The sequence below is a fragment of the Sparus aurata genome, chromosome 18 (genome assembly GCF_900880675.1).
Source record: "Sparus aurata chromosome 18, fSpaAur1.1, whole genome shotgun sequence".
NCBI lineage: Eukaryota > Metazoa > Chordata > Actinopteri > Spariformes > Sparidae > Sparus > Sparus aurata.
Genome location: NC_044204.1, coordinates 8590437 through 8613127, shown reverse-complemented (window position 1 = coordinate 8613127; position 22691 = coordinate 8590437). Strand labels below are relative to the sequence as shown.

General features: G+C 43.7%; 2 long non-coding RNA genes across 2 annotated transcripts; one reads left to right on the top strand and one right to left on the bottom strand.

Moving 5' to 3' along the window:
• Positions 1–5267: 5267 nt before the first annotated feature.
• Positions 5268–5764, bottom strand: LOC115569122 (uncharacterized). The gene is made up of 2 exons (XR_003981494.1): positions 5562–5764; positions 5268–5432 (listed from the first exon to the last, which is right to left on the bottom strand). It is a non-coding gene; the product is annotated as an uncharacterized LOC115569122 (long non-coding RNA).
• Positions 5765–16323: 10559 nt separating this feature from the next.
• LOC115569106 (uncharacterized) lies at positions 16324–17310 on the top strand. Its single transcript, XR_003981485.1, has 2 exons — positions 16324–17103; positions 17193–17310. It is a non-coding gene; the product is annotated as an uncharacterized LOC115569106 (long non-coding RNA).
• The last annotated feature ends 5381 nt before the right edge of the window (positions 17311–22691 follow it).

Below are 22691 nucleotides of genomic sequence, written 5' to 3'. Positions count from 1 at the left end.
AAGTCATAATTATGAGATAAAAAGATATAATTATGAGATAAAAAGTCATAATAATGAGAAAAAAAGTCATAATGAGATAAAAAGTCATAATTATGAGATAGGGCATGGGCTGCAGGAGCATGCTGTCTTCAGAGGTGCCAGAGATGTACTTTCTCACAACAGATTAAGTAGCAGCTCTTATTCTCTGAATTCTCTTAATCAATTTGACACGGAAATGGATTGTGAGTACATTGAGGACTATTTTAAATGTGGCTTAACCAGAGATGAAATACTTAATTTGCTTGCTGAGTCACATGGGATTGTACTAAGCAAACGCACCCTTGAAAGGATTTTAAGCAAGAAGCAGCCCTGGCGGAGAAAGAATAAAACCGATGTGGCTGAGGTGGCAACCTTCATTGAACAGCAATTAGAAACATCTTGTCAGTGTCATGGTTACCGATGGATGTACCAAAAATGTTGGTTACATGGAATTGTGACTGACAGAGAAACAGCTCGATATTGCTTCAGCTATTGGATGGTGAAGGCGTTGATCTGAGGTCAAGAAACAGACTGCCAATACGTGTTTACCACAGCTGTGGTCCAAACTATGTATGGCACACTGATGGCTACGACAAGCTTAAGCCATTTGGAATTGCAATCAGTGGATGCCTTGATGGTTTTTCCAGAAAGCTGATATGGCTTGAAGTTTATAAAACAAACAGTGACCCAAAGATCATCACTGGCTACTTTATGGATGCTGTGATCAATGCTGATGGATGCCCTGTCAAACTCAGACTAGATTTAGGAACAGAAAATGGCCATATGGCTGAAATGCAGTGGTTTTTGCATTTTCCTGCAAACCAAGCTGAAACAGACAGTGTAATCTTTGGTCCAAGCACTGGAAACTAGCGAATTGAACGATGGTGGCTGATCTTGCGAAGTGAGTGTCTCCATTTTTGGATAGACCTTTTTGACAAACTGAGAGAAGATGGCTACTTCTCAGACAACTTCTTGGACAAATCCTTGATCCAGTTTTGCTTCCTTCAAACAATACAGGTACAGTAGTTCACACATTATGAGATAAAGAATGGCTCAATAATAATTTCAAGAGCCACAAATGATCATGTGTAAAAAAGCAATTGCCTGTGTTTGAGCAGAGAAAGATTAATAAGTTATGGTTTTGGTTTGCAAAAACAATGTGGGTTGTGGTATTCCAAGTAGCTCTGCATCAAATAAGTAGGCATTATTTTAGAATGTACCAGTGTAATAAAAGGCATGACATAATAGTGTAATGGCCCCTTTACATTTAAGGTTCTTCCACTTCATATTGGTAGCTGTGAGAATAAAACATTCATTGCGCTGCTGCAAATTGTGTTTTGCAGTTATTAATATTAGTGTGCTAACCCACCATATCATGATCAGAAGACAAATCTTAACAGTCAGGACTACTTGACTTAGACAGTAGTCACCAATGCCTAATATTGATGTACACTCTATATTATGTGACTCCTAGGAAGAACTGAATGAGGTTGCACTGACTTAGAACAACCAGAGTCCGTCAAGGCCACAGCTCACGATCACCCCATGGACCTCCCTCCATATTGCATGCTGTCCCTCACCTGTATGGAGGCCAAGATTGCTTGCACCATGTGGACCTGGAGAAGGTTCAAGTGTGCCTTGAAGGGTGTGCATTTAAGGACAGAGTATTATCGGACATTAACAAATGATGTGTTTGAAACAGTTAACCTGTATATTGAACTCAGGCAGTTGTTAAACAATGAACTAGATCATTAACTCTTTTTTTGTTTGTTTCCTGTTTCATTCTGGGACAAACTGAAACTCATGTGAAACAAATATGTAAACATACACAGATTACTTTGTTTTTTTTACATTGACAATGTGTAAGAACTGAGTAAAAATGCAAAATCCACACACGTATGTTTTAACTCAAATGCAATTTATTTTGGTACCCTTCAGTGCTAAATTCCACTTGTTATACTGCAGAGTTTACCTGGTGTAAAGTGGTGTTTTCTCAGAAAGAACAGTGAAGCTGGTTGTTATGTGTGTGCTCTGGGGATTAGATGAATAGCAAGTGCTTTCAAGTTTCAACAAACACACGTTGTAACTGTAAAAAAATGGGGGGGGAAAAAAAAGTGTTTAAGGAAAAAGTTCCTCAATTTTTCTTTCATATCCCAAATTGCTCAATACATTCTAACATGTTCTCAAACAACCATAAGTAAGTTACCTGCATTAAAACACACCACTTAAAGAACATGTTCTCAAACAAACAAAAAGTTCAACAAAACAAAAGTGGCAAAAGCAGCAGACAAAGCACAGCACATCAATACTGTGACAGGTTAAACCATTATAACTGTAGTAGTTCCTTCATAAGCCAAAAGTCCAGGCCTGTAGGTCAGAGAGAACTTGAAGCGACCAAAAAACAAAGCCCACCTGGCCTGGTGAGGGTTGAGTCGTCTGGCAGTCTGGATATACTCCAGGTTCTTATGATCTGTCCAAACCAAGAACGGATGTTCAGCCCCCTCCAACCAATGGCGCCACTCCTCCAAGGCCATCTTCACCGCCAGCAACTCCCTGTTACCAACATCATAATTCCTCTCTGAAGGAGACAGACGACGAGAAAAGTAGGCACATGGATGCAATTTACCGTCCTTAGGGGAGCGCTGAGAGAGAACCGCTCCAACCCCAATGTTGGAGGCATCCACCTCAACCACGAACTGAGAGGTGGGATCAGGCTGGGTGAGGATGGGGGCAGAGGTGAACAGGTCCTTAAGCCCCTGGAACGCGCTCTCCGCCTCAGTGGACCAGGTATAGGGTCTGTCAACAGAGGTGAGTGAAGTCAAGGGTTCAGCAATACGACTGTAATTCCGAATGAACCTCCTATAAAAATTAACAAATCCAAGAAACCTCTGTAGCTGCTTCCTGGACTCAGGGCGAGGCCACTCCTGGACGGCTTGGACCTTAGCTGAGTCCATCTTAACCTGTCCGTGTGAGACTACGTACCCGAGGAATGAGACAGTGGAGGCATGAAACTCACACTTCTCGGCCTTGGCGTAAAGGCGATTCTCCAGGAGTCTCTGCAACACTTGCCGGACATGCTGGACATGTTCAGTGGGGTCCTTGGAAAAAATAAGAATATCATCCAGGTACACAAAAACAAAACGACCCAACATATCTCTAAGGACATCATTAACTAGGCACTGAAAAACAGCTGGAGCATTCGTAAGCCCGAAAGGCATGACCAGGTACTCAAAATGTCCCAATGGCGCATTGAAAGCAGTTTTCCACTCATCCCCTTGTCTGATACGCACCAGGTGGTAGGCATTGCGCAGGTCCAATTTAGTGAAGACTGTTGCCCCCTGGAGGGAATCAAAGGCAGCAGACATCAGAGGTAGAGGGTACTTGTTCTTAATAGTTATGTTGTTGAGGCCCCGGAAGTCAATGCAAGGTCTTAGACTCTTATCCTTCTTGCTCACAAAAAAGAAACCCGCCCCTAGTGGCGAGGAGGAAGGCCTGATGATGCCAGCTGCCAAGGAGTCCCTAATGTACGTCTCCATAGCCTCCCTCTCAGGTTTGGAGATGTTATACAGGCGGCCTCCAGGCAACGTGGCGCCAGGTAACAGGTCGATACTGCAGTCATATGGCCGATGGGGGGGTAGGGACAAGGCCTGAAGCTTGCTAAACACCTCTTTGAGATCATGATAAACAAGGGCACATGATTAAGGTCTGGGGCGTCAGGGCTAGAGCTAGGGCTAGTGATGGGCTGGGGCTGAGCTGATCTAAGGCAATTAGCATGGCAGTACACACTCCAGTTAATGATTTTGGCCGCAGACCAGTCTATATAGGGATTGTGTTTGGTTAACTATGTGTAACCGAGGATAACAGGCATGTAAGGTGAGTCCAAAACAAAAAAGCTAATATCCTCAATATGATTAACAGAGAGCTGGAGACGGACTGGGCAGGTCTTGATGTTCACTCTGGCCAGGAGTCTGCCATCCAGGGTGTTAGCCTCCAAGGGAACCTCCAGAGGCACCGTGGAGAGGCCGAGCTGTTTGACAACAAGAGAATCCAGAAAACTTTCATCTGCCCCTGAATCAAAGCCTGCAGTGTAATGGACTGACCTTTATGGGAGAGGGTAATGTGAAGCGGGGCTCGCTGATGGGAAGCTTGAGAAACAGAGGCGCGACTCGCTAGGACGCTTCCTCCTACTAGCAAGCCTGCCCGTTTGACTGCCGCTGGGAGCAGGTGGCGATGTAGTGACCGGGCTGGCCGCAGTAGAGACAGCTGTTAGTTCTTCTGCGTCTCTGACGCTCCTCCTCATCCAACCTGTAACGACCCAGCTGCATGGGCTCGGCAGCCGGGGAACTCTCCCTCCTGGAGACGTCCTGAGGATCTGGAGCAGGGTTAGGGGGTGCGGGGCTTACCGAACTAGTGGAGCGGGGAGCCCGGGAGCGTTCGTAGCCTCCAGCCTGGCGTCTCTCCCTCCGGCGTTCCCGGCAGCGGTTGTCAATGCGGATAGCGAGTGAGATCAAATCGTCCAAACTGGAACTCTCTGGGTAAGAGATGAGCTCATCCTTCAAAAGGTCAGTCAAACCATTAGAAAAAACAGCAGAAAGCGCATCATTCCACCCGCTTTCCACTGCTAAGGTGCGGAACTGAATGGCGTATTCGGCCACACTGCGACCCCCCTGTCGCAGTGCAAACAACCTCTTAGATGCATCTTTACCTCTTATAGGATGGTCAAACAGCTTACGCATCTCCTCCGTGAATGCGGCGTAGGTGGCGGTGACCGGTGACTGCTTCTCCCATGCAGCAGAAGCCCACTCCAGCGCTTCACCTCGGAGGAGCCCAATCAAATAAGCTATCTTTGACCTCTCAGTTGAATAGGTGCGGGGCTGTTGATCAAAAACGAGTCCACATTGCAACAAAAAGGAGCGACAATGGCCGAGATTACCATCATACCTCTCAGGTGCGGGAACCCAGGGCTCCCGATCGGAGGCGGAGACTGAGGAGGAGGCGGCAGCCGCAGAGGGTCCGGGCACAGAGGCGACGCTGGCTTGTGAGCCGAGTTGGGCTCGAATGTCAGTCAAACTGGTGGCAAGAGTCTGTAACCCAGTTGTGATTTCTCTGAGGGCCTTACCATGTTGTCCTAAAACAGATTCTTGATGGGTTATGGCTTGACGTAGTCTGTCCAAATCCGCTGGGTCTGTCATGGCCGGATCGTACTGTCAGGGTTCTGAGGAGGACCCAGAAGCAGATCGGACAAAAGGTTGAGTTTAAACAGTTTATTTGACAAAGAGTGAAATGGTGAAGAACGGAGAAGCTGGCAGGCAAGGGTCGGATCCCAGAGATGTGGAAGGTCCAGAGAGTGGCTGGCTCACAGGCGGCGGGGGCTAAGCGGGCTGGGCTCCAGGGCTGACTTCCTGGAATGATTCCTGAGGCAGAGAGACACGGTTAGTTGCAGACACGAACAGATGGCAAGAGACCGGCTCCGGCAGGCTGAGGCAGATAGGCAATCAACAGTAGCAACGACAAAAAACTGGCTGGAAAATGCGGTAGCATACACAATACTTCACAACGATCCGGCATTCACTGCATGTGTGGCTGCTCCTTAAGTACTGCAGGGGATTGATGAGGAGCAGGTGTGGAGGTGACCTCAGCCAGGTGTGTGAGCATCCAGAGAAGGACACGCCCCCGAGCACTGTCAGAAAAGTGACAAACACCACAAGACACAACAAAAACACCTAAACAGACCTCATGGCCGGGGATTCGTGACACAAAGATGGTCAACCTCTGCCAAAAAGATGTAGAGCTGGGAAGAAACGAAAACGAGATTCAGCTACTGGTTGTTTTTTTGGGGGGGTTTTTTCATCAGTAGTTGCATTCATTATTCACTGAGCAGGTTCTAAATGGATATTCATATTTTTGCAGTTTCTTCAGCAAGCGTAACACCCTCCTGTGCTCCGTCTACCAACACAGCTGAAGACACTGTGACTATCGAAAATGTAGGTGTTTTTTCCCTTAATACTTGTTTCCTCATTTGTTGTGTGGTAATTGCACAGATTTACCAATGCCTTCTTCCCTTTTCATTTTCAGACTCCCTCATTCAAGATGTCCGAGACCTCTTGGGAAGTGGTGCTGAACAACCTCTCCCCTCACACTGGAGGAACAGGCAAACTTCCTCTCTGGAGAATTGGACAGTGATGAGGCCCTTCATGGTGAACAATATGTTGTCATCTGAGAAGCCCAAGGAGGGGGTTTGCCATCATTGTGGACACAAGGCTGCAGTAGTGATGTGTAGGGACTGTTTACCGTGATCACTCTACTGCACAGCCTGGGACCTTTCCACACATGAGGCCCTGGTGCTTCATAACAGAGCATCCATGGTGGAGGGGTTCTTCAGACACCTGCCTCCATCCACTTTTGTTCAGCAGCATGGGGGAGGGAAATTCTCCTATCACGAAAAAGGTAGTTTTTAAGTCTCTGATTATATAGGCTGTTTTACATTTTACACAAAACCTGGTTTACTCCAACAAACATGCTGGATGAAATTTTGATTGATAGAAACAACTCCCTCACTGTTGAGTTTTTGGTTTCATTCACTCTAATATGTAAACTAATTCTGCTTTTTAGATTGCATGTTACCAATCGTTCCTCCCTGCTGCGACTGCTCCACCAGGCAAACAAGCTTTTCCAAGGGAAAGCCAGTTATTTTAATTGGAATAAATGGTAACATTTCTTTTTTTATTTCTTCATATTGTGTTTTTTGTTTCTTGTGAACAAGAGATAATTGTTTTTCTCTGAAATTTCAGGAAGATACAACCTCTTCCTTCCTTGCCAGTGACCATAAGTGATCTGGTTGAAAGTGGTTACTGGCCAGCCACTATCAATTTTGAGACCTTGTACATTGTGGACTTGTTCACCACGTATGAGGATCTAAAAATCACTGCCCCAGGGATGTCGAGACAAGCTTTTGTCAGCATGCTCGAGTGTCGGACAAAACTCTTTGGCAGAGTGAGTGGATTCATCATTCAAGTTATCTTGTTTGGTTCACCTTTTAGATAACTGATTCATTGTTAGGACTTGTTCTTACAATCCCCAAAGTTTCAGCACACATTTCTTGACAGAGCCCTTTTTTCGTCTTGACCATGGTCTGAAGCCAACCTTCGAAACAGTAACTTACTGTTTTGTTTTGTTTTTTCACTTTTGCTCTCAGAATGGTAAGATATGTGGGGACACAATGCAGAAGGCCTTCCTCGAATGGGCCTATGCCAGATTTGAGGTTGACAAGCTGTCTCAGGTCCAGCATTTTCAGTGCCCTGCATGCACACCCTCCATGTTGGCAGCTGCAGTGGATGGGAACCGCAAATTATATCGTTTCAAAAGCCAACCAGGGTGTGTAACATTCATGTACAATGAAGTGCTATTGAGCCACAAATTACTTTTATACAGTAAATGTAACCCACATCTCTGTATTTCTTTCAAGACCTGATGGGTTTTTTGATGGAGTCTTTTTGGCCAGTGATGCTGAGGTGTCCTCCTTTGTTGATCACATCCATGGAACAACTAATAATAATAATAAATAATAATTCATTTAATTTGTATAGCGCTTTTCAAGGACCCAAAGTCGCTGACAGAGATATAGCAGACACTTGTAATACACAGACACACATGTAGTAGACACAGATAATACACCAAGTAGCAAACAAGGATAACAAAAGACAAAGCATGACAGGGAGACAAAAGCAGTGGTGGGCATGGAGTAGATAATGCTGATACAGACAAACAGACAGAAACAGGTACAACAATAGTTAAGAGGTTGGGGGATGGATTGAAGAGCAATGGGGGGGGTGATGAGTAAGGAGAGTGGAAGGAGGGGGGGATCAGGGGGAGAGGTCAGGAATGAATGTAGTTATGGGTAGGGGAGATCTTAGTCTTGTGAGAAGAGGTAGGTTTTTAGGCGGGATTTAAATGTGGTAAGTGATGGAGAGTCACGGATGGGCTGGGGGAGAGTTCCAGAGTCGGGGTGCAGTTCTGGAGAAGGCTCTGTGTCCGAAGGTTTTGAGTTTGGATGGTGGTATAGTCAGAGTTAGAGAGGAGGAGTATCGGAGGGCTCGGGAGGGGCGGTGGGGGATAAGGAGGTCAGACAGGTAGGGTGGGGCCAGGTGGTGGAGAGCTTTGAAGGTTAAGAGGAGTATTTTGAAGTTGATGCGTTGTTTGATAGGGAGCCAGTGAAGGGTGTAAAGAACGGGGGTGATGTGTTCACGGGACCGGGTGTGAGTGAGGAGGCGAGCAGCAGAGTTTTGGACCATTTGAAGTATATGGAGGGAATGAGAGGTGATGCCAATGAGGAGGGAGTTGCAGTAGTCAAGACGTGAGGAGATGAAGGCGTGGATGAGGGATTCAGCAGCAGGGGGGGAGAGGCAGTGTCTGATTTTGGTGATGCGGCGGAGGTGGAAGTAGGAGGTAACTGGACATGTAAGCTAAATTTATATTTCTTCATGTGTAACACCACAATTTCACATTTTTATGAATGCTTGCCTGTTTTTTTCAAAATTGAAAGATTATTTGGTTTATTTAAGTAATAGAGCAGCATTACTTCATCAAATACCATGATTTACAGCTTATTTTGGAAAATGTAACTGTGTAAATGTCTGTATTTGCCTTCATCTGTTTAAGAATCCAAGGAAAGGGAGTTGTGGTGCGGGTCAGTGGACCACAGCACGAGAGTCTGCCAACAAGTCTGCAAGCAAACTAGACGAGGAAGGTGTTGAAGTCGCTGTCTGCCGTCATGGGGTTTTGCTGCTGCTATGTTCCGTGGAGAAATATTTGCATAACCATTATATCTCCAGAAACAGCTAGCTTCACAGACCGTCCAGTTTTTTTGCTCTGATGTGGTCTGCAAATATTGGCCATATCTGCAGAGAGTCGTGGACCACTGTCCAGAGTTGGAGGACTTGCTGAACATGCGCCCATTTCTCTCCATCATGCATGCAAAAGCGCATTCATGGATGTGTGAGGTAATAATGACAGTTGGATATATTTCTTACCATTTGTACCACACATGATGATTGTCTGTCCTCTGCCCCTACTTTTTGTTTTCCAAATGATAATATTCATGTTAATGTTTTACAGTTAAAATGGGGGGGACGCAATCAAGAAGGAGCTGGAACAACAATCGGGGAGGAGGTTGAACAGGTTAACAGCTTCCTCTCCCGAGCAGCAATATGTTCCAAGTGCATGTCAAAAGCCGGTAAGCATTTTTCATGTATAGTTGTGTCCAAATTGAGACCACAAGCCAACATATTTTTTGTTTGTTTTGAGTGTAGCACTAGTTTTTATTATCATGTTTGGTCTTCAAGTGGTTTTGTCAGAGCTTTGAGGTGTGATTAGGGTCGTTCTCATGCTGCAGTATGAATCCTTCTCCACATAGACCAACCCGGAAGGTGTAGCACCTCTCTACAATAGAGTGCTTCCTTGTGATCAGGTGGAGTCAAATCTCTGCAGGTGCCAACTCCGGAGAAGACTAACAGCACCAGACTTAAAGGAGAACTTTGGTCGATTTAAACATGCAGCTTCATTGCTCAAGCTACCCTTGACTTGCCAGTACCGAAGACGCGAACACATTCGGTCCAACCATTACAGAGCTCTGTGAACGGAGACTTAGCATTGACAGCTAACAGCATGGGGTCAGAACTTTGCACTGTGTTTTAAGCGTCTTATGCTCCACATCTCACACCGAATGTTATGCAACATCAACAGACACCTTAGCACACAGCACTGTAGCGTGTATGACTCAAACTGAATAAAAAAGTAGTTAAAACAGTGTGTTTGGAGCTACTTACCTGTTTGTTGACATCCGTGTGTTCTGGTAGCTAGACCAAACTAGTCAATCCGTCGAGCGTGCACTTACTCCCTCACTGGCGGAGACGGAAACGTAATCCAGCATTTTCGTGTTTATGTTCATAATGTACATGTCCATGTTACAGCCTGTCATGAGCCATGAGCCTTACAATAGCCTGTTAAGCCTGTTAAGTGCACACTCGATGGATATACTAGTTTGGTCTAGCTACCGGAACACACGGATGTCAACAAACAGGTAAGTAGCTCCTTGCACAAACACACTGTTTTAACTACTTTTTTATTCATTTTGAGTCATACACGCTACAGTGCTGTGTGCTATGGTGTCTGCTGTTGTTGCATAACATTCGGTGTGAGATGTGGAGCATGTTAAGACGCTTAAAACACAGTGTAAAGTTCTGACCCCATGCTGTTAACTGTCAATGCTAGGTCTCCGTTCACGGAGCTCTGTAATGGTTGGACCAAATGTGTTCGCGTCTTCGGTACTGGCAAGTCAAGGGTAGCTTGAGCAATGAAGCTGCATGTTTAAATCGACCGAAGTTCTCCTTTAAATATTTCCCATATTCCCCCTTCTGAGAAGTGGTTTGAACACTACTGCTCGGCCTTTGCGCTTTAGAGTTACATGTGTAGGTGCTCCCTTTGAGAACAATTGTCTAGTCAGCACTTTTACACTGATCAGGATTCTCTTTATGATAATTTAACTTCTGACACGTTAATTAAGTGTATGATCCTTTCCAGGTTTATGTGACAATATTAGAGAATGATAAATGTAGTATCTGACCTTTGGTCCTCACTGTGAACCTAAATTACTGCACATACATTGTGTGTCAAGTTCACACAGACACGCTGACAATCCAGGAAAGTGGCTAGAACAAGCGAAAGGCAGAAAACCTTGACCGGACACTGGCCAAAAGATACATCAAGGTACTAACTAGGCAAATATATATGATAACATTTTTGTTTTTAAACTGTCTCTCAGCATTTGTTAACACAGATATTTCTTTCAGACAGACTGTACAAAGGATCACAGAGGCAACAAAGGACCTAGAGAAACTCGCCGCTATCTCTACAGCAAGACACAGTCCAGCAGTGGGTGCCTGATGTTCAGCAGTGGACCTCAGGGAATGAAAAAAATTATTTTATTGCATATTTTAAAGAATCATTTGGCTCTGCTCTTGTGCAGGGGATCTGAAAAGAGGCTGATTGTAAACTGAGATGGGCATTAATTAATTTGTTTGTTGTCGTCTAAAGGAGCAACAATCCAAAATGACCTGCAGAGGACCATCAAGGGGCTACATTTGGGCATCAAACAGCGAAAATTTCAACTGTATCGTCAGTCTGGTGAGAGCGGAAAAGGCCGCTAGTAATGCAGATTTGTGAAAAAATAAATCCACTACTGATTTTTACATAGTACAAATAGCAAAGCCATTTATTTACAGTAAAAACATGTTTTGAAGTAGGTTTACCACAAGTCAGGGCAGCATACTGAAAAACTGTCAGAATCCTAATAAAGTTGATTGCAATATCCAAATATTTCCAATATTTCTGCAAAGTGCAGAGATGTCCAGACCTACCAAGTGTGTCCTCTATTTCAAAAACAATATGATTGTTTAAAATAGATTCCGAAAATCTATCCGAAACAATTTTTCAAATCATAACGAAACTTGTGATGCAAAAATGATCACACAGTATCTGTCACAATAATCATAACACATAAATGCATATTGTGAAGCCTTATTTTGTATAGTGCTTTTGTGTAGTCATCGTGTGAGTGCACACTCATTTTGTGTTTCTCATTGTAGGTGGGAATAAGCGAAGGCATCAACTAAGAAGAAAGATTGCTGTTGAGAAGAAAGCCTTGGAAGTTGCCATCAATGACCACAATGCTACTGTGGGGGAAGTTGAAAAACTCCCTCCTCCCAGTGAACTCCTCGCTGTGGACAACTACTTCTGGCCATGGGAATTTAAGTACTTCCTCTGAAATGCAGTGAAGAAGTGGATGTCAGAAAACTTCCTGCTCCTAAATTCGGAAAAAACTGAGATGCTGGTCATCGCCCCCGCCAAACAGAGACACCATGTTGACCAGGTGACCGTAACTCTCGACAACTGTGTTATTTCTCAAAGCTCAACCGTCAAGAATCTAGGTGTTACTTTTGATTCTACACTCTCCTTTGATCAACACATCAAAGAAATTACCAAGATCGCCTTCTACCACCTGCGCAATATAGCTAAAATTAGGTCCTTCGTCTAGGCTTGATTACTGCAATGCCTTATTTTCAGGTCTTCCACGCGAGAGCACCAAAAGTCTTCAAATGGTTCAGAATGCTGCAGCCAGAGTCTTAACACGTACAAGAAAATTTGATCATATTACACCAATCTTAGCATCTCTGCACTGGCTCCCAGTGCATCTAAGATCAGACTTTTAGGTGCTGCTGATGACATACAAAACTGTACACGGCCTTGCCCCGTTGTACATGTCAGATCTCATTAAACCATATATTCCAACTCGGGCAATACGCTCTCAAAATTCAGGGCTCCTGATGGTTCCCAGGATCAAAAAGAAGTCAGCTGGCTGCAGGGCTTTTTCCTATCGGGCTCCTTTCCTCTGGAATAACCTCCCAGCTGACATCAGACAATCTGGCTCTGTTGACGCCTTTAAATCTAAACTCAAAACTCACTTCTTCGATTTAGCCTTTAATTAGCCCTGATATCAACTGTAAGCTTCTTCAGTGGGTCGGTGTCAGTCTCAATGAGTTCCTATACTACTAGAGTTACACTGTGCTGCCGACGAGAAACAATCTGTTTATTCTGATAAATACTGCATTTCTCTAACCTTTGTTTTTGTTTTCTTTTCCCACAAGCTGCAAGCTGTGTCACTCTCTATAGCTTTCTCCTCCCCTCCTCTTCTCTCTCCTACTTCTCTTTCTCCTCCTCCCCTCTTTCTTTCAGGCTCCCTTCTGATGGACCAGGCCCCCTGGGACCATCTACTGTTCCGGGCTCCTGCTGCCTTGAAACACAGACTGATCTGGATCGTCACACCCCGGGCTCTCCTGGATCATTGCTCTCCTCTGCTTCACTATCTCCTCATATCTTTATTTCTGTAAATCTTGATGCCTCTCTCTGTCTATTACTAATTATCTTGTGTGGCCTGCCCTCTTCCAGGTCAACATGGTGGACAGGAGGTCGTCTGGCTCGGGCTCCACTTGGTGATGCCCCGTCCTGCTCAGTCGTCTCCTGGTTCCACTAACATTGCATAACTTGTATCAGATCTTCTGTCGATGTACCTGTAAACTGTGAATTGTTGCTCTTTTCTGTACACGCAACATCTATTGCATGTCTGTCCGTCCTGGAAGAGGGATCCCTCCTCTGTGGCTCTTCCTGAGGTTTCTTCCATTGTTTTTTTTACCCTGTTAAAAGGTTTTTTTTTCCATCAACATGTGAAGTTTTTCCTCACTCGAATCGAGGGTCTAAGGACAGAGGATGTTGTTCACTGTACAGATTGTAAAGCCCATTGAGGCAATGTGATTGTGATTTTGGGCTATATAAATAAAATTGATTTGAATTTGATTTGAATGGAGCACAAAAAAAATGTATTTGACAAGGTCATGCTGCTGGCTAGACTGACAGAAGAAGAGGTTATTGTGGTTCGCGAAGTCAAGCAGCACATGGAGTACCTGAGGAGTGTTGCTGGAATCATTGAAGAGTTTACCTTTCAGCTCACTGAAGACACCAATGGGAAATGTAAGTACAATAAATAGCTAGTCTTTTTCTTCCATTTGCTTCTCTGGTAATCACTTGGCTCATTTCTTTTTATTCTAATGTCACATTCTCAGGCAGTACAGAGGGATTAATGGAGAAAGGACGTGAGGGACTGCTCTGTGTGCTGAAGAGAAGATTGTGTGAAGTTGAAGCAAAACTGGCCGAAGCACGCACAACATACAGAAATATTCTTGGACAGCAAACCTTGTCCTTAGATGACTTCTCTGAAGAGGAAGACTTAGAGAATACTTCCTCAACTGATGAGGAACTGGGAGAGTAGTTATTAGGGTGTTATTAGATGTGTATGACTCTAAGAAGATGTCTTCACATTGTGCTATTTTACTGCTGTTGTAAGATTTCTGTGTGTTTAGAGCATGTACTGCAAATTCCTCTGAAACTGTAAAAAACAAGAATGTTAGCCCATTAGTCCCCACCCTCTGCCCCAACCCAATAACGGGTGATTCACAACTGTCAAACATGACAAATTACCTTGGTCTTTTTTTTGTAGCATTACATTTTTCAGGTCAAAATGTATTTTGACCTACATAGCTTCAGTGTAGTTGTTTTTGTCGTTTGTATATACTAGAGATGCACCGATCGATCGGCAACCGATCGCAATCGGCCGATAATGCCCCTATCGGTTTTGATCGGAGTTCTCAAAATAGATCAAATCAGGCCGATCAGATGACGTTTCAATATGACAGTGCATTAACTGCATGCAGGGTGGGAATTTCACAGCGGCCATGGCTGCTGTTACCCCGCACTTTGGCCTTGATGCAGCATGAAAAAAAACTAATTGTACGGCCACAGTGGCCTCTGTGCCCCTGGCCCGGTCAGTGAAGCGGGCTTGCCTTTAATTAAGCCACCCGAGTGCACAGTAGTCACTCACAGTAACTTCAGTGAGTCCGCGGTTCGCACAGGTGGAGTCTCATCATCACGATGATCTCACGTTAAAGCCTCTCAGACAGCAGCAGCGTCTCAAAACAGAAGAACAAAACTTACAGCACAGTGAGCGAGCGCAGCCGGTTTTGACATGATACGTAACTGACTTATGTGGTAGGCTTTAGTTTGGTAAAGTTGGAAATATATTCACAGATTCGAACTTCCCGGATCAATAACTCATAAGTGAAACCTTGTTAAAACACAAACGACGGCTCTTTCCTACCGTAGTGAGGTAGACAACGAGCTACAACCTTATTTTCATCTAAACGAGCGGCTGGACATTAAAGTCCGTGTAAAGCGGCAAAAAAATTGTGTTATGAGTTTGTCACACCAAAGAAACATGTATCATTGACCACTGAGCCAAATTTGAAAGATCAAAAAAATTGTTAAGTATATAAAATTAGGTCTCAAAATCATGGAAAAACAAGCACTTCTTTCTGCTGTGAAACGCTGGGGGCGTGTCAGTTAGAGGCGCTGGAACCACGCCCATACGGCGGGGGCTACACGTCATGTTAATGATGTCGGTGTCTCCCCAGGTGTTCCCCAGGTGTTCCCCTTGTCTATCTAAACCCGCGGACAGTTTATAATCATATAGATGCTGTTATAACGTGTAGTGATTGAGATCCTGACCCACTAAACATCCTGGAAAGTGACGGAGTGAAGTTTTTCGCGCTAAATTACATAATTATACATAATCACCATCAGTAAACAGGAAGCTGTCTGACTCTGTCACTCGCGGGGACGGAGGCTGTTTTCTGGGGGACAGTTTCCTGTAGTCTCGGTCAGGAGGGCTGGTGGTCGCGGTGATTTATTTTCGTCAAACACTCGGTGAGTTAAAGTCTTGTGACAAGCGTGACAGACGCTGTTTTGTGAGCAGAAATGTGAGGAAGAGTCGGGAGGACAGGTAGGGGACGGACAGGAGGACAGACGCTTCTCCACATACAGCTGTGGTATTTGTTTTCCTCATATGAGTTGCTAAAGACAGTTACAGTTACTACGTTACTTTTGTTCGGTCCTGTAACGTTGCTTTGTGGGACATTTCTCTGTATTTAGTTGAGTGAAGGACCTGTGCAGTTATCAGACTGTCAGACCGACACGCCCTCGCTCCGCGCCTCCAGATTATCCGTTCACACTGGGACGGCTCACCAATAATGCGGCCTGATACTACCGCCACATACCGCCGGTGGGACCCACCGTCAGCGGGACGGAGTGGGTCGGCTGCAGCTGCAGTGGTGGCGGCGGCGGCGGCCACATTATGCCGGTGGGACCCGCCGTCAGTGGGACGGAGAGTGTCAGCGGCGGTCAGCAGCGGCCACATCTCCTCGTTGGCGGGAGGAGAGGATGCAAGCCGGGGACAGAGTTGACCAGCGTCAACGGACTCCCCCGTTTCCTTACGTTGTCATCCGAAGGAAACTTAAATAAGATAACAGCGCCGTCACCCTGCACACTGTGGCATCCAGGAAAGATGCAGAGGATGTGGAGGAGTCATGACTGGTTGACTGGTTAGCTAGCTGCAAACTATTGTAAGCAATGCTATCCGAGACTGGAGAGCGAGTGGGAGAACCGCTGAAGCTGACGCTCTGAATGTATTTATAGCACTTCCGCAGCAGGGCCGGGTTTATGCAAATCATATGGCTGCGTTACGTAACGCGGCCATGATTTGCATGATTTCTGACCCGCCCATTAAATCCTGAACACAGAAATGTTGAAAAACTGTTTGTGAGCCTAGCTCCAAAATTAAATTCTACATGGCCGAATGGCTTTTACATGTTTTAAGTAAACACATTTATGACCTGTTTGATGTGTTTAGAAGAAAATGGCTGATTTTGGTTTACACTGACTTTAACTCTGGTCTGTATGATCAGCGTTTTAGCTTTGTTGTGTTAATCTACTTCAAATCTGTTGTCACTATAATTAGCATTACATCTGCTAACGTTAGCTTTTGAACACAACCAACTTTGTTTACAACGCTTGAGCCGTGGGCTGTTACCCAACCATCGTTGGCAACAGGAGCCTCCAGTGTTAACGAGCAGGAGGGCCATTGTGGTGAGCTGGGAAGTGGGTGTTAGCAGCGGATGTTAACCGCTACCGCTCGTCAAAGTTAGCATAACGCTACCTCATCACAACGGCCATCATACTTGTTAAGTGACCAGTCAAGGCTCTTTTGTCGGTGACGGCTGTGTATGGGTCCGTGGCTCCAGCGCTTCACTCGGACTATAGTTATTTTTCTTTGCGGTGCTGCTGCTGACAGAGACGTGCCTGCACTTGCTAACATCTGGGACAGCTAATGGGGCTAGCAGCACAACCAAACAAAACAAAGCAAAATACCAATATACAGGCGGGAGGAGGGGGAGCTTCAGACACAGCCACGTGGGGGTTCGCAGCCAAATGCATAACAATTTAGTGCAATGGAGTTCTGAGTTCAGTATTGTAAAGCTTTAGTTGGGTGTTTCTAAATCAGTCTTATCCTTTTGTCAGGTCGTGTTTGGTCCTCTTTTGAAAGTGGAGTGGGGTTTCCAGCCCTTTGGAAGCCACCTAAACAAGGTACAGATTGTGACCTCATGCTCCTTTGCACACACCCAGTCAAATAAATTGTAAGACTAAACTGACTTATACTGCATCTGTGTCTACAGATGGCTATGAAAATGAGAGAATGGCGAAAACACCTAAGAGACATGGATGAACTTCTACGTTATAACAGCGAAGATGGACATCAGAGCATTGACATTAAAATCGATGTTGTGGCTGGGAGTTGTAGCAGTGTAGTTGTAGCAGTGTGCCTGGGACCCCACACAGTTTAACAAGTGACAGCGTTCCTGAGACATCACATGGTTTTGATTTTGACACTGATGTGGACTGTTTGTCCACTGACTCTGAATATGAACCAAATGATGATGAAGCCGAAGTGATCAGCAGCCTTGAAGATGACCTGAGACAGTGGGCTACAGACAAAGGGAATGTGTGTTTGAAAATTAACCATTTATGTGTGGGAAAAAAAAGCCAGATTTTTGTTTATTTTTACAAGATGAATCTGGTAAGCCCTTTAATTTTTCTGTGTTCAGTTTGATTTTTACCCCAGTGTTCACACTTAAAAAATAAATAAATAAATAAATAAAAATATAAATATGTATATGTGTTTAATTGTTTTATATTTTAATTGTCCTTATGTTTGTACATAGTCACTCAGGACAAACCCTATTTTTGTAGTACAGACCAAAGAGGTGTAATTTTATTTATTGTATTTTACCACTTTGTTTTTTTCAAACTTAATTGAGGGTTATGCAGCCTGCTTTTAAGAAGTAGTAGCCTAGTAACAGTGGCGGTTCTAGACCAGTTTTAATAGGGGGGCCAGGTTGGGGCCGGCTTTTTTGTTAGGGGGCACATACAACCCAAAAAAAAGGATAAATCCCTCATTCAGGCAAAGCAGTGTTTACAATTTCAGCAATTTTGATTGGGTAGTAAACTGCTGAGACACTTTATTTCTGCCTTTCCCTTCAGAACAAAATTATTGCAAGAAATCTGTCATTGTATTATTAATGCAGACTCCCTGTCAGGGGGGCCACAGGGGGGTCCAGACTCAGAGTTACGGGGGCACTGGCCCCTGTTGCCCCCCCCCCCCCCCCCCTAGAACCGCCCCTGCCTAGTAACTAGTATTTCTCAACTGAATCCTGGAGATTGGATTGTGATTTATTATTTTTAACAGCATGCCACCTTCTGAAATGGGACTACATTTATGCATAGAAACTAGAAGCAGTACAGTGTAAAAACAATGTCTAATATGAGTTCTAATTTGACGTTGAAATGATGTCCACGAAGACCATATTTGGACTAGAAATAGCTCCTGTACGGAGGTACTGTGGATGTCATAAATGGACATTAAGTGTACGTCGAAAAAAAGACGTCGTCTGGAGTAACAGTCTGCACCTTGAGGTGACCAAAATTAGACATGCAAAAATGACTTGGAAAAGACGTAGTTTGGACGTCTCTCTGCGCAGGTGGAGTGGACGTCATAAATGGGACGTAAAGTATACGTTGAAAAAAAGACGTCGTCTGGAGTAACAGTCTGCACCTTGAGGTGACCAAAATTAGACGTGCAAAAATGACTTGGAAAATACATCGTTTGGACGTCTCTCTGCGCAGTGGGACCAGTATCTTGTATACGCATTTAAAAGCAGCACACCCACAAGTTAATGCTGAGCTGCAAAGCAAGCGGAGGGAGGAGGAGGAGGGAGCTCACCAAACCTGAACCAGATCCCTGGCACAGAGACAGACGTCACTGTCAGAGGCCTTTCAACAAAAACCTCAACAATATCCAGGTAGTAATTTCTAGAAGTGAAAGTTATTTCCAGCATTAATTAATGTTGTTAGTGTAACTGCTAGTCAACGATGTAATATTAGCAGAGTGCTTAAACTATTCATCATATATTCAGACAGTTGAAATAAATCTTAATTGTTTTACTGGAACTCAAAAATATATGCTTATATTTAGATATATAGCCTACCTCATACCTGAAGTATGAATATGGCAGAGTATAATTACCCTTTTGTAGCTGTTGAAGGAACATTAGTATTCCTATTTAGGCTTCATGCAGATAATTTAATTATGTTAGATATTATTATCTTATTGGCTAAAATCTTTGTCCTGTGTTTTATTATCATCATAATCATGATCAAGTCAATAAAGGCAAAAGTACAAAATCATTCAATGATCAGTAATTTTCAAAGAAAAAGTATCAGTATCGGTATCGGCAATACTGTCACTGTAAGTACTTGGCATCTGATCGATACTAGAATTTGCAGTATCGCCCACCCCTAACCCACACCTACCGCTGAACCAGCCCCAGTAGGCCTACCCACAACTGAGGAAGGAGGTGAGCAGCTCTGTGTTGAATCAATCTATTATTATGGAGAAAAAAAAAAGATAAATTGAAATTAATGAATGAAGATCATTCTGAAATAAAAACACATAGTCTGTATGTATTTCAGAATGATCTAAATGGTTTAAAAAGGATATAGCCTATAACTTTATTTTGTTTTGTTTAAATTTAGCTATCACTGAAACTGAACTATAAACTCACTGAAATACTATGTTTGGTCAGTAGTTTGGGACTCTCACCCCTTGCTTTGCAGTAGGAAAAGGGGAGAAATTTTCTGGTGCTTGCAGACTAAGTGACTGCTCTCAATCCAATCAGAGAAACGTTAACAATATTAAATCGCAACGACCATAGAGCCTCATTTATGTATTTTTTTCCACCCCAACTCTAATTCCACCATGTACAATTTTGGAGATAAATTGTTATTATTATTATTTTTAATAGATTTTTTTAAACAAAATATAAACGTATATAACAAACTTAATAAAAACAACAACAAAAACATAATGTAAGACAGCATACAGTTTTTACATTGAGTGCAGTGGCTGGTCTAAGTGTGTGTGGGGGGGGGGGGGGTGATGTGCATGTTTGAAAGAGAAATTGTGTGGTATTGCTATAATAGTAATTTTGGAGATAAATTAGACCTAAATGCAGGGCTACAAGAGGGAGACAGTGAGCAGTGGGGTACTGGTTGTGAAAATCACATTTTCTTTTGTTATTTTTGATCAAATCACTGACAGTAAAACATAATGGTGGGAGGAAACCTGAATCTTGTGATGGTGATGCTATTTCAAACGGTATTACAGGAAATTCTATATAATTCATGTATGTCATGCATTTGTAATTTTCAGGTAATTTAATTTAAGAGAATTTTATATTTTAACCATTAAAGTTGCAGACTTGCAGACAATGAATCTAAATTCCATTGTATTCTGAGTGTTCAGTGCTTCCCCTACCAAGTAACTGTCATGTTGTTCTTTTCACACATATAGAAAAATTATAGTCAAAAATATCATTAAAATGCACAGTTTATGTAAACAGCATGACAAATTTTCGTCGGCCTCACGCCCTACTATATTGGAACCCACTAGTATTTCTTTTCATGGGGCCCAAAATCCCTGGCAGCGTCCCTGTTCATGCTGGAGGCATAAACCAGTTGATCGTGCCCGACCACCTCTACCACAGCCAGCAGCACCGACTCCATCAGCACACCGGGCCCAGGGACCAGCCTCACGCCATGTTGGAGGGACAGAGACGGCGTCTCGGCGGAAGCCATCTCGCCTACCTGGGCGCCGACTTTCGGCTCTTTTTCAAACTTCAGCCACTAATAACAAAAGTAAACCTTACCTGTACATGCACAATAAAGAAGAAGGAAAAGAAAAATAAAGTTAAAGCCAACAGAACAAAAGAGAAAGAAAAGCGTCCACACCGCAGGCAGCCTCACTCCCAGAGAGAGAGAGAGACCTTATTTTTAGAATGGCTGTGTGCTCACAGTTGAAAGCCGCACAGAAGGTGAGCTGGAAGTATCAATTATGTGTCATTACATGAAGTAGCCTACATAACTGACTTGCTCTTGATAACAGCTCTGCATTGTCGTTAATGGCTCCATGGAACAACCCTAAACAATTTCACCTCCGGCCAGGTACTGTGAAGCATTGTGAGACACAGTTGGCAGCGACCGATGCTGATTGAATAGAGTCCTGATTGTATCAGTGTAGAATGCACACAGTGCACATGAGGGGCTCAAAATCAGAAAAGGGCAGTAGGTGCGCTCGCCAAAATTATTTTCAGGCCTTAATAACACAATCTAAAAATATGACAAAACCAAGAAATGACTTCTGTGACTGCTACTGTGGATGTTAGTAGAACAACAATGTTTACAACAGCAAAGTCACAGTGAACTCAATATCTGGAAGAAGTTTAAGATTTGTGGCAGATAAACAGCAACACAGACAGCTGTCAGATTAGATTATTATCTCTCATAGTCTCAAGTAGTTAGCTTAACAAGGACAAATGGACACTCTTCTGAAATATGACTCATTTCAGCACGTTGAATAAGTGAAAGGCGACTTGTTAGCCCCCACAAGGAAGTTATGTTACTGGTTTATAACTCACAAAGGTTCAAGTCGCTCCACTGTCACTCACTTCAGCAGCGGCTTCTCTCTCTCTCTTTGATTTCAAAATAAGAGCTTTACATTGCATCCCATTGGTGTTTAGAACTGGGTTCTTAGCGGGGGGCTTTTAATTTGAAAGTAGCGACCGTAAATAGAGAGGGACAGAGCGGAGCAGCGGACAGAGAACACACACACACACAAACACACACACCACCATATTATGAGGAAATACGTACGGTAGATAACCGTGGCATTTTTATACCGCCGTTTTTTTGACATCTCTTTGCACAACAGGATTTTATGTATTCATTAAAAAACACACAAAAGGGCACTTTATAATACGAGGCAAAAAGGGCAGGGGCTCAAGCACCCCTTAGGTCTTATGTGTGCACGTGCCTGTGTGTGATAGTACCAGCACTTTCACACCGAGTGTGCCCAAGTTGAGGGTCCTCTTGCAGAGCACACACTGCGCTTCAAATTCATTAATAAGTATGGCTTTTAACCAACTGAATTCTTGTCGTTCAAGCCAACATTGGTTAAATTTACACTTTCCCACTGTTGTTGCAGATTCTGCAGTCGAAAGTCTTTCCGGAACTGGTGTAGTGTCCGGGGATAAATTCCAACCATTAGCAAAATTCCACTTACGTTCCTGGGTACTTCAGAAAGATGAACAACACATGGAGCTGACTGTGAATCTCACCAACAGATTTCACCAAAAGAAAAAAAAAGGCGACAATGCATGCGGTAAATTAACATACATATTTAGGACCCACCTAAATGTATTTTAAGACCTATAATGTAATGGATGACAGTCAATTATTCTCAGGGACTGAAAGATGCTTGGAGTCTAACCATTTCACATCCATCCAATAACCCTTTACTTCCAGGCCTATATTTTAGCCATCAGCTGAATCTCATAAAACTTTTTATTTCACCTCCCATGTACAATAGACAAAGGCCTCAAAAGCATGTCAAGGGTTGCACAGGAGTGGTGATTATTCCAAGTATTAAGCCTACTATGACATCCTATCAGAGCAACTGACTTCAATGTATTTATCTTAAATCACAGGATCAGTCAAATGCTGCTCCATAGCATTAAAGTAAAGGGAATTTTGAATTGAGTCACATGGTCAGTTGCTCCCGT